The sequence below is a fragment of the Pogona vitticeps genome, chromosome 4, assembly GCF_051106095.1.
Source record: "Pogona vitticeps strain Pit_001003342236 chromosome 4, PviZW2.1, whole genome shotgun sequence".
Taxonomy (NCBI): domain Eukaryota; kingdom Metazoa; phylum Chordata; class Lepidosauria; order Squamata; family Agamidae; genus Pogona; species Pogona vitticeps.
In genome coordinates this window covers 108,542,444-108,554,270 of record NC_135786.1, presented here as the reverse complement: position 1 = coordinate 108,554,270, position 11,827 = coordinate 108,542,444, and the positions used below count along the sequence as shown (strand labels likewise).

Here is an 11,827-nt window from a genome sequence, read left to right as displayed (position 1 = left end):
ATGATTCTTCACCTTTTATTCCTCCACAGACTTGGCCTTATCAGCCAACCATTTAGTCCATGTGATTTCTCACTTCTCTTGGTACCTGTGTTGTTGTTTTAATTCCCATTCCTCAGTGTAACTAGCTTTCATTTGCCTTGACCATGTGTTCTGCATCTTCTCTCTGTGAAGTATCCTGCAGCTTTTGTTAACTAACAGAAAATGGAAATGTTGAGCAAATAAGTAAAAATAAAATGGAACATCAGTGGCAAAATATTATTGTAGAACTTGTTGTCCGTACAAATACAACAGTGGTTGCATGTAAGAACTTTTAAATGCACACTAATTTTAGCAGAAAGAAGCGTGCACGTGCAGGAGTGGCGCCGTCAGGGCCATCGATCTGTGCAGTGTTTTTGCCTCCCCGGCCCCGGGAGAAGAAAGGCAACCCAGGCCACGTGACCTTTTTGGCGCGAATGGCGCTATATAGGGAAGTGCCGGTTCGCAATCTGGCGTCTTTCGTTACTGGCAGCTTGGAGAGCAGTTTGCGATTTGGACAAAGAAGCTGCCTTTTGGTTTGAGTGAGAGTACCCCTGAGCTCCCTCCAAAGCTTAATATTCTTTTTTACCTGTGTTTGGGTTGCTTTCGTGGACATCTAAGGGTGTTTTCAGGAGCTCATTTTCCCTTCCTTAGGCAAGCTGGCAGATTAGCTGGGGAGATCGGAGAGATAAGAACGGGCTGGAGAACTTGCCCCGCCCCTGCTGGAGCCTTTTCTGAGCTTTTAAAGGGCCCCTTTTTATTTTATTTTCCTTTACAGAAAAAATGCCCCCCCACACACAGTTTAAGAATTAGTGTGGGTTACCTGGAATTTGGCTTCCTTTTTTGGTTTATCTGTCCTAATAGCTTCTTCACACTGTGTTGTTTGTATGAGGAACTGCAGAGGCTTACTAACGGGAGCCATTTTGTTTCTCTCCCTTTTCCCAGCCCTTTTGCATTAGCTGCAGCCATTTTGTTTAGGAGACAGGGGGAAGTATTTAATACAATATTGACTAAGTTCCTGTAATTTAACAGCAGATCGCTGGGATTCATATGATTAGTCCAAAAAAGAGAGAGAGAGAGGGAGAGAGATAGAAAAAAAATAAGAAGAAAAGGGTGCTGAAAGTTTTTGCATACATTTATTTCTTGGACGATTGCCAATTATTGTAGAATAAAGCTATTGTAATGGTAGATTGAATGCTAAAAATATTAAGGGTAATATTGCCATGTTTACATATAATAAATTTAATCAGGTTAATTAATAATAGTAATTTATATGGTTGTTTATTGGCTGGCTATATAGAATATTTATTTACACACTAAGTGTAATTTATAATATTAATTACATTGCATGGTTTTATATAGAATACATGTGATTACAGCTTAACTGCTAAGATAAATATTTATAGAATGGTTGAATTTATTGATTATAGTTTTAATTTGAATATCTTAAAAGACTTGATCACAGATTTACTGCAGACAGCTAGCAATTCAAGTTTCAACAAAAACTCTGAATTGAAACTTGCAAAGGTTGACTGTTTACAACAACTGGCATCAATTGGACTATTAAAAAAAAACCACCTCTCCTACAAGCATCAAGCATAGGCACACATGCCCACTATGCCCCTTTCATGGGGCCTACTGAGGGATAAGACCTAGCGAACACTGGTATTGTGCAGTACTTTGGATTCCACCTGGTAGGCTGCATGTTTTTGTGCTAGCTTTAAGAGCTATAATTTTCTGTTGTTGAATATTCCAAGCACATTGTTTGACTGCAACTTTTATCATTCATGGCCAGATAATGAGGATACTGGCTATACTCAGTGAAGATGATGGAAGTGGTAGTCAAACACATCTTCCAAGTACAAGGTTAGGGATATCTGGTCTAGAAATTAATTTTTGGTATATTTTATATCAATATATATCAATAGGAAAAGAAATCAGCAGAGACCACTTTCTAATACTGCAAATACAGACTCTTTGAAAGTTTTAAAAACTCAGGCAAACAGTATCTTTTTTCTGGTGTTTTCTCATACAGCACTTTTCAGAGCTTTGTTCCTTACAGACAGATCTGCTGGCCAAATTTACTCAGAGAATGTACTCTGCATGTGTCTAGCAGAGGTACTCCCTATATTTAAGAAACCTGGGTCAAGGACATTATGTGTACACCTGCCCCACAGAGTGAGTGCCATTGAGCTTGGTATATGAGACCTGCTTGTGAATAGTCATGTATATGTCCCACATACAGGTTTATCAGTAGATAGATAAGGTGGTCAGGACTTGCCATAGTTTGCTGTGGTCCACACAGTCAAAGGCTTTGCATATTCAATGAAGCAGAAGGAGATATTTTCTGGAACTCTCTGGCTTTCTCCGTAATCCAGCACATGTTAGCAATTTGGTCTCTAGTTCCTCTGCCCCTTCTGAATCCAGCTTGTACTTATGGGAGTTCTTGGTGCACATACTGCTGAAGCCTACCTTGTAGGATTTTGAGCATAATCTTGCTAGCGTGTGAAATGAGTGCAATTACAGTGGACCCTCGACTTACAGACGGCTCGACTTACAGACTTTTCGAGTTACAGACTTCTCTGGCTGCAAAATTTAGATTCGACTTGCAGCCAGAGAATCGACTTACAGACCAAAAAAAAAACAAAAAAAACAAACAAAAAAATGGAATAAAAATAGAATAAAAACCACTGGTTATGGGATTAATCGGTTTTCAGTGCATTGTAGGTCAATGGAGATTCAACTTACAGACTTTTCGACATGCAGCCACCATTCCAATACGGATTAATTCCTTAAGTAGAGGGTCCACTGTATACGGTAGTTGGAGCATTCTTTGGCACTGCCTTTCTTTGGGCTTGGAATGTAGACTGAACTTCCAATCCTCTGGTCACTGTTGAGTTTTCCAAACTTGCTGGCATATTGAATGTAGCACCTTAACAGCATCATGTTTTAAGATTTGACTCCATGTCTGCCCCCTAGTAACCCGTAGAAGGGTTGCTGGGGGGCAGGTAAGGAGTGATTGCTAAATAATATTGCAGTACCCATGCGGGTGGGTTATATCGTTAATTACTGGCAATTTATTGACAAAAGTCATTTGGTGTCAGCTGATTATGTAATTCATCATAATACGTTAGTAGAGGGTAAAGATGTTTATTATTTCAGTATTGTGTGCTCTGATGTCAAGTTTATTGGGACTTACAGTGACCCTGCCGGATTTTCTTAGATATTAGGTACTCAGAAATGGTTTATGAATCCCTTCTTACAGAGACACTCTAGGACTGTGCAGACACCTAATGCCATATATGCTGGCTTTCTCTTAAGAGACACAACAGGGAACCAAATACTGACTACTGGACTTCAACTCATCACATCATCAGTTTTAAAAACTGTGCTTTTCAAGGCAGTGGCAAATTTCAGTTTCAAGTCACAGGCATGTAGATTAATAAGGGAATGATGCATAAGTGTACAGCACCCAATTGGCAGCTAAATGTCTCCATGCAGGTTCCTTAAAATAGAAGGGAGGAGAACCATCTTGTCCCCCAAATAAAGAACTGAAAAGCTTAGGAAGAGGAAAGGTGTTTTTCTCACCCACATTCCCTTCCCCCATACATTGGTCATCTGTGGCATCAGTTGATACTTTATGATAACAAATGACATAAGACTCTACTGTCTCATGCAAAGAAACAGGGTCCTGGAGGATGTCAGGAAGAATTCGAACATCTCTCAGCAGTTCTTGTTGCTGAAGCCTTCTTTCTGGTTAAGAAATCATGCCATAAAGGATTTGGGAGGAGGGAATGCTGATATTTTTTACCCTCCATACCATTCTTAGCATGCCATGGAATAGTACCTTTATAACTTAAAGGTTGAAAGGCAGAACCCGCCTGCTTTAAAATAACAAAACATTGTTGTTGTTGTTGTTGTTGTTGTTGTTTTTATTTTTATTTTTATTTTTGTTATCATTATCATTATAATAATAATGATGATGATGATAATGATAATAATAATAATAATAAGAAGAAGAAGAAGAAGAAGAAGAAGAAGAAGAAGAAGAAGAAGAAGAAGAAGAAGAAGAAGAAGAAGAAGAAGAAGAAGCACCTTGTATGGTTGGCCCAGTGGTTTCTGGTCCCCTGTGAGCCCACAATGGTTTGGGTGGGGCATGCCCTATGCAAATCCCAAAACAACTGGGACTTCTGGGGAAGGTAAGAGCATAGGAGCTAAGCAACACCGTTCGGTACCGATACTGGATACAACATGGTTCCGATTCGTGGAAGGAGGAAGTGGAATACTTGAGATCCAGTTCAAATACGGTTTCCAAATTACCAGCGTTAGGTATTAGAATGGCCTTTATGGCCAAAGATAATGAATAGGTAAAAGGCTTGGAATGTACAGTATTGGAAAAGATCAATAAGGAGGTTGGAGATGGTAGGGTCTTGGGACCAATTAGAGAGTCACCCACAGATAACCTAAGGGTGTCATACGTAGGGATTGTTCCAAAAAAAAAAAAAAAAGAGTCCTAGGTGAATATAGGCTAATACATCATTTATCCTTCCCAGAGGGGGTTTGGGTGAATGACACTATTCTTGGGGAACGCTATATACCTCATTTGACGAGGCAGTTAAAATGATTTGGTATTGTGGAAACGGTGCTGAACTCGCAGGGGCTGATGTTTAATCAGCTTTTGGGATTTTTATCTGTTCACTCTTTAGACGTTACCCCTTTGGGCTTTCAATTTCTAAGGCTATATTATATTGATAGGGCCCTACCTGGGGGGCAGCGGCTCAATTTCATGTTCAGCTTTTGTAAGGTTTAGCACGGTTACTGAATGGCAGATTGGGCAGAGAAGTGGCACACTACCGGATTGATTTCATCTTCTGCGGAAGAGCAAATTCAGGAAGGTGCCAAATGATTGTGGACAAAGTCTGGGAACTGGCTATGAAATTGGGTTTAACAAATATATCATATCATTACCTAACCTACGGCAGAGGCTGTTTATATCATTTCAGGTGGCGAGACTCGGCAGTGACTACGACACTTCGTGATTGGTGGCACAGTTTCATCCATTGGGCGGCACATAGTGCTGCATCTTCCCCATGTGGGAATGATTTGGGGGCTTGGTGCCCATGCATTTATGTCTTGGAATGGCATGCCTGCCATGAATTGGTTACAGCTTGGAAGAATGACATCATTGGAATAATGGGCCTCCGGGCATTTTGGTGGTACATTCGGATGGCAAGGGTTGGTACAGACCGCCAGAAAAGGCACTGATGTCTTATTAAACAAACAAACAAACAAACAAACAAACAAAAAATTAAACAATAAATAAAAATAAATTTAAAAAAAAGCATGCATGGCATGTAATGGTTACAATTTGGAAGGATGACCTCTTTTGGAAATACGCCTTCAGACATCTTGGTGGTTCATTTGGGGGCAATGATTTGCCCAGAGTGCCGCGAAAGGCATTGATATTGGATATATTGAGGTATTTGAACAGACTACATGCATTATATCCCACCATGCGGATCGTTTGGTCAACGATTATACCGCGCTTAAATGGGTGTGGAGCACAACACATTGATAAGGTAAACAAGGCCTGTCAGGTCAATAAGGAGGTTTGTGGAGGCGTCAGCAAATGCGGCCTCGGATCTGTGATTAATCATCGCAGATTCCAAATATCCAATCTGGAATATTTTCACAAGGATGGAGTCCACCTGTCTGATGCAGGTTTGGGCATTTTCTTGGAGGATATATGAGGGGGCCTGCTGGTGGAACTTGGTCTGCTTGGTGGGTACATGGGACATAGCCGATGCTAGTCCTCATGCTTTGGCGGGTAGTGCGGGAATAACTTGTCACGGTGTCTCCCTTTTGTAATTATCATAAAGCAAACAGCGCGTCAGTTCTGACAGTTCTGCGGATCGTGCGATTACAGGGCTGAAGGAGGCTGATGCGCTGGACCACTTGCGGACCAAAGGTCATCAAATACGATGGCTAGTGGTCTGGGGTGTTTAATTGAGGCCTTCCAGGTTCCTACAGTCGAGAGACAGTTGGAACCTGGGGCCTGGGACTCGCCCATTGACTAATCTGGAATTATTTGGTGTTATTTCCCCGCACTACCGCAGGCCCCCTCGATTTTGGAATTGGTTTATTCTGGTGGCATTTAATTTGATTTAATAAAGTGTGGCCCATATTTAAATCCAAAGAATGGTTGTCTTGCGTCTTCATTTCGGGGCCTGGGGGAGCAACTGGATTTCTCCCAAGCAATTAATCTCGATAAAGATATCACTCTAATTCAGCATAAATATATTGCTTATCTCAGTAAGTCCTCTTCTACTTGGATGATCAGCTTTGCATTAGTATGTGTCTCTGATTTATCCATTTTTAGGAGTAACTTAAGAGTGATGTCTATATGTTACAAACTACCTCAGTAATAAACACCAAGAAAGTGCAATCACATCACAATTGTCACAGATGTCAATCTGCTGCTAGTAGATGTTATTTTTAGACCTGTCTGCTATGTAAACTGTCAATTAAGCATGCCTATCATTCCATCAGAGATGGAAATACAGAAGAGTATATCAGTGCAATAGTAGCTCCGATCGATGGAAGATCAGACAACAGATCAATACCTTCTGTCCTTAAGGATGAATCAGCTAACAGTAAATGAAAGAAATCCTTTCACCCAGAAAAGAGCAGTACAGTGAGAATGACAATAGTAGCCTGTAAACTTCAGTAAGTTACTGGAAGACACAGAAAACATTCCTTCTTTTAAAAGTTGTTTTGGAAAAGCCTGCATCCTCATACAATGGGGTCTTATCTTTCCACTGCATTAAAGATGTAAATCCCCAGCTGTACACATGGAGGAAAGCAAGCCTTTAAATAAGTTATGCCCCATTAGTCCTTGTTCTGTGTCAAAGAGAAGAATATATTTTAATATTTAATATTTTTTACAGTTAATGATGGACAATGGGAGTGCAAGAATCTCTTCGTGAGTCTGGAGTATAACTATAGTACACAGTTACGGGGCTTAAGATCCCACTTGAGCAGTCATAGTGCCTTGCAGCAGATTCTTGGGATGAGTAGTTTGGTGAAAAACGTAGAATTCTCTGCTATAGCTGAGAAAAGTGCATGAAAGCTTTCCAGCAAAACATTCCATATTACCCTGTGAAATTCTTAATTCCAGAACTCCATGGGAGTTGAGGAGTTAACAGACTGATGTTCCTGTGTTATGCAAAGCCTATCATATCCCAGTGACAGCACTGAAGAGTGGAAAACCATATTCATAGGCATTCTGTGTTTAAGATCTTGAGAACTGGACACATCCTTCTGAGACATCAGAGATGCTACCAGATATACAAGAAGCAACCGCCCAACCCAGGAGCAGTTGAGTCATTCACTGCCCATCTAAACGTGTTGTTTTAATTATAGAGAAGTGATAAAAACTTGCCTGTCCTGGAGAGTCCTGTGCTTGAATTTCTAAAGCGCAACCCCAGATTATTATTACAATGAAGGAGTATTATATTTGAGGCCACATACACACACAAAAACATATATAGGACCCCTCTCTGTTAGACACAGGGTTAGATTATAATTTTTACACCCTCCTCTTGGCGAGTGAGTATGTTTCTCTTCTTACGTGTGGTCATCAGAAATCATTTTGCTCCAGTAGCATATCCTAGCTGTTGTATTCCTGTTCAGTATAGACTTTTAAGAAGGTTTGAAAGGCATTCTGTCAAGTGTTTATCTCTGGCCTCAGGGCAGAGCAGTTTCAAATCCATCTCACATAGTGAGCATCTTCCATATCCACAGGAAGCCAATGCTGCATTGTTGAGCTATTATCATTATCTTGAGAAGATTTCTACCCCCATCTTCCTATGTCAAAGTGTACTGGCAGTGGCTTGTGGTATTAAAAACATCATAAAATGTTTATGACTTCTGGTCCACTCCCATTAAGCCCTGGAAGGAACAGCTTTCCACAAAGAAGCCTTTAATCAATGGGTGTCTGCCAATTGTAGAATCATTTATTTCTTTAGAAGGAGAGTGAATTGTGGCCAACCTAGTAGGAACCGTAGAACTTTAGTGCTGGACGGAAGCCTACTGACCCCTATTCCAGCACCCTGTGCAATGCATGCTCTGTTACACAGCTTCTGTAGTAGATTCTCATTAACCTCTACCTAATGACCAGAAATGAGGATCTAATGCAAGGGTGGGTAATATGCATCTACCCCAGCACCTATGGGCCCTACAGCACCCCACCACTCACAATTATTTTTTTTCTGATCAAAAAGGTCTTCTTATGGCCTCTAGGAGATGTGGAAGAAATTTTGCCATATTTTGAGTGGTCCCAGATCTTCTACACCTCCAGTTAAAAACAGACCAATGGCAACCAAGGAACACTAGAGGATGCAAATGGAATTTTTCCAGTATTTTTTTTTCAAAGAAAAAAATAGAGTGGAGTTGTCATGAGTGCAGCCGAAGATCCGGAACCTGAAGGGTTAACTGTAGCTGAGGAGACCGCTGAGCAATTAGAAATACAGACACCTAAATCGCCTCCAGATTCTCCTCCCCCAGTAGATAGGCTGAGGGCCAGGCTGAGGGGAAGATTTATGACGAAAAGGTCAGAGGATCACTTGAAGGCTGCCCGCAGAAACATCGGATCAACTAGTCCTGAGTTCTGACAGGATGAAAAGGCTTCCAGCAGTTCAAGGGCTGTTTTTACTATAGAAGCAGCTCTCAGATGGCTGAAAGTACGTGGAAGCAACAAGTCAAACCTCTGGCTTGCATCCATGTTTCTGACAACCTTGAACCTTGTTCTCTGGACCCTTGGCTTTGGACTCTGACCCTGGACTATGTTGTGCGTTTTGGCTTTGGATTCTGACCCTGGACTATGTTGTGTGAGTTGGCTTTGGTATTTGGTTATTGGACTCTGCTGTTGTAACTCCTGGGAACATGGCAGGAGTTGTGATGGCAGATATAGCCCTCTAGGGTCCAGAGATGCATGTATGTGGGCTCTGGAAATCACCCAACCCTGAACTGCCACTTCCCAAGGCAATCAATTCTGCTGTTGCAAATGTCTGTTAAGGTATGTATTCTAATGTTCAGCCAAATACTACAGAATCTATTGTCTATCTCTTAGAGGAACAGAACATTCAGGATTCTTAAAACATTCACTACAGTCATGTATAGTCCAATCCACAATGGGCTGCTAAAGCTCCAGGGTGGGAAAAGGTCTCATCCATTTCCCACAGCTATCTCACACACACACACACACACACACACACACACACACACACACACAGAGAGAGAGAGAGAGAGAGAGAGAGAGAGAGAGAGAGAGAGAGAGAGAGAGAGAGAGCATTTTGGGTTTGAAGAATCCTAGGTTTCAGGACTAGCCATGTAACTGATGCCACAGTGAATTGGGTCCTCAGAAGATTAGAATATAGATTAGAGATGGGCATGAATTAAAAAATGAATAATGAAATTCATTCAAAAATTCCTAATTCATCTATTCATATTCATACAAATTGATGCCCCATGAATACAAATCAATGGATTTTTAGTGATTTTTGTTTCATTTATTCATTGGACTATAAGACAGCCCCCAGGCACACAAACCTGGATGGCTTGTAGGGGAGACTCAGGGAAGCTTCTCTGTAATTTTGGTGTCTCTAGATTTTTGGATGGAACTTTCCTAGGGGGTCCCTCTTTGTGGGTGTGTAACTTGGACATTCGAATACCAAACTTCACCAGTCTTGCAGGAGTTGCAGAATTGAGTTCAGGGCATTTTATAGGATTTGAAAGGCAAAAATAAATCAACAAATTGATTCACCATTTTTAAAGATAAAAATCATAAATTCATTATTCATGATTCATCGACCTTGACAAATCAGGAATCAAAATGAATTACTTTTTTTTAATTTGTGACCATCTCTAATACAGATTGAATGGCCTTTAAAATTCATTAGATGAGTATTCTCATGAGCCTCATGGCACAGTGGTTAAACTTTAGTACCACAAGTACTGCAGTCCAAACTTTGCTCACGACCCGGGTTCAATCCTAAATAGCCAACTTGACATTGACTCAGCCTTCCGTCTTTCTGAGGTTGGTAAGTAGAGTGCTCATCTTGCTGGAGGGGGGCAATGTGTAGCATGCATAATTAAATTATAACATTCCCAGAGAGTGCTTTAAGAGCTATGGGGTGGTATATGAGCAGCACACTTTGCTTTGCTATTATTTTGCCCTTTCCAAACCTATTCTTCCTCTTGCTGTTTCCTCAGTATCAGGATTTGTATTTTAAGGACTTTATAGCAAGGAGCTGTTGTTGATTATGATGGTGATTATTTGAGTGTGGGTTTTGGGTGGTGGTGGAAGAAGGTGGCATTGCTCTTCATTAGATGAGAAATCTAAATATATTTGAAATGAATTATTGTTTGCAGAATGATGACCACATCAAATCTAGTAATCCAAGAATGCTTTGTGTCGATAATTATGAGTTGTTTCCATATTCTCTCTCCCACCAACCTTGTCATCTTGGGTTTTCTGTCACATTTGAAGTGCTAATACCTTAGATTGATGTGACAGCTTCACAGCTATAGCTATCAAGGTGATTAAAATTGTATCAAGCCAGGATTTGCAAATAATATGGAATTGTTTCATTTTGTATAAGACATTGCTGCTGTTGGCTGCTACCACCTGAACATCTGTTACCTCATCTATCTAGTCAATTCTCCAAAGCTCCTGGGTAAATATCTCACAGCAGAAATCTTCCTAATGAAAAACAAAAATCTAAGTAAGTGCATATCATCAGATGTCTGGTGGGCTCTGTGGGCTTAACCAACACAACAAATGGGTCTATATTAAAATCTGGCCAGTTTCTTAGAAAACTCTGAATGCACAACCACCATTTGTAGTACTACTGGTTGGATAATCTTGTGTATGTATACTCAGAAGTGAGGTGCAATGAGCACCACTGTGCTCATTGGGGTTTATTCCCAAGTGAGTGCAGTCAGTTACATCCCAAGAGTACCTTGATGCATAAACATTGTTTGCTTAGACTGCTACAATCCTTTGTACATTTACCTGGAAGCAAGTCCCATTGAACTCCTTCTGGTACACACAGGATGTCCTGCAAGCACTGTAGATCAAACAAGGAGAACAGCAACAAATGCTGGATAGCTTTCAGTTATATGACAGCTAAGCTGTATATATTAAGAATATGTGTTCTTGAACTGATTTGTGAAAACTGAGTTATTTTCAGCTGCCTTCCCCACACACACACAAATGCTGTATCAGTCCAAAGTTCTCCAATGGAATTTTTCTGAGTGGTTCAGCTCATAACAAGCACTGGGTATTATGATGATGTAGTCAGTGGTGTAGTGGTAAATTTGAAAGTGCAGGTGCATCTCATAACAGTCCCTACAGTCAGCTCTCACTAATAACTGTCCAAAAATTCATGCTGCTGGATCCATCCCATTTAAAAGAAAGAGAGAAATAGAAAGAAAGAAAATTTGTAGAACTAATGGTTCTTAATTGCTTATTCATTCAAGCCACTTTCAAATCTTTATATTACAACAGGAATAGCTTGAAACTATATACTGATCCCTGAAAACATTCATTTCTCTTTCAACTACTGTGATGATTATAGCTAAGTCTAGGGGAAAAAGGAAAGATGAAGGAAGAAAGAAAGAGATAATACCATGCTCAGAATATCCTGTGGCTTTCACTCTGTCAGCACTGACTTCATTACACCACCCAGCATATCAGAACACTTGCTCAGAAGACTGTTTGACATTTTGAGGACAAAATTGCTTGTATCTA

The 11,827-nt window shown here is 40.5% G+C and overlaps 1 long non-coding RNA gene across 1 annotated transcript; it reads right to left on the bottom strand.

Annotated features, from left to right (window-relative positions):
- Nucleotides 1–593: 593 nt before the first annotated feature.
- On the bottom strand, nucleotides 594–3,909 carry LOC144588844 (uncharacterized). The gene is made up of 2 exons (XR_013544578.1): nucleotides 839–3,909; nucleotides 594–686 (listed from the first exon to the last, which is right to left on the bottom strand). It is a non-coding gene; the product is annotated as an uncharacterized LOC144588844 (long non-coding RNA).
- Between the last annotated feature and the right edge of the window lie 7,918 nt (nucleotides 3,910–11,827).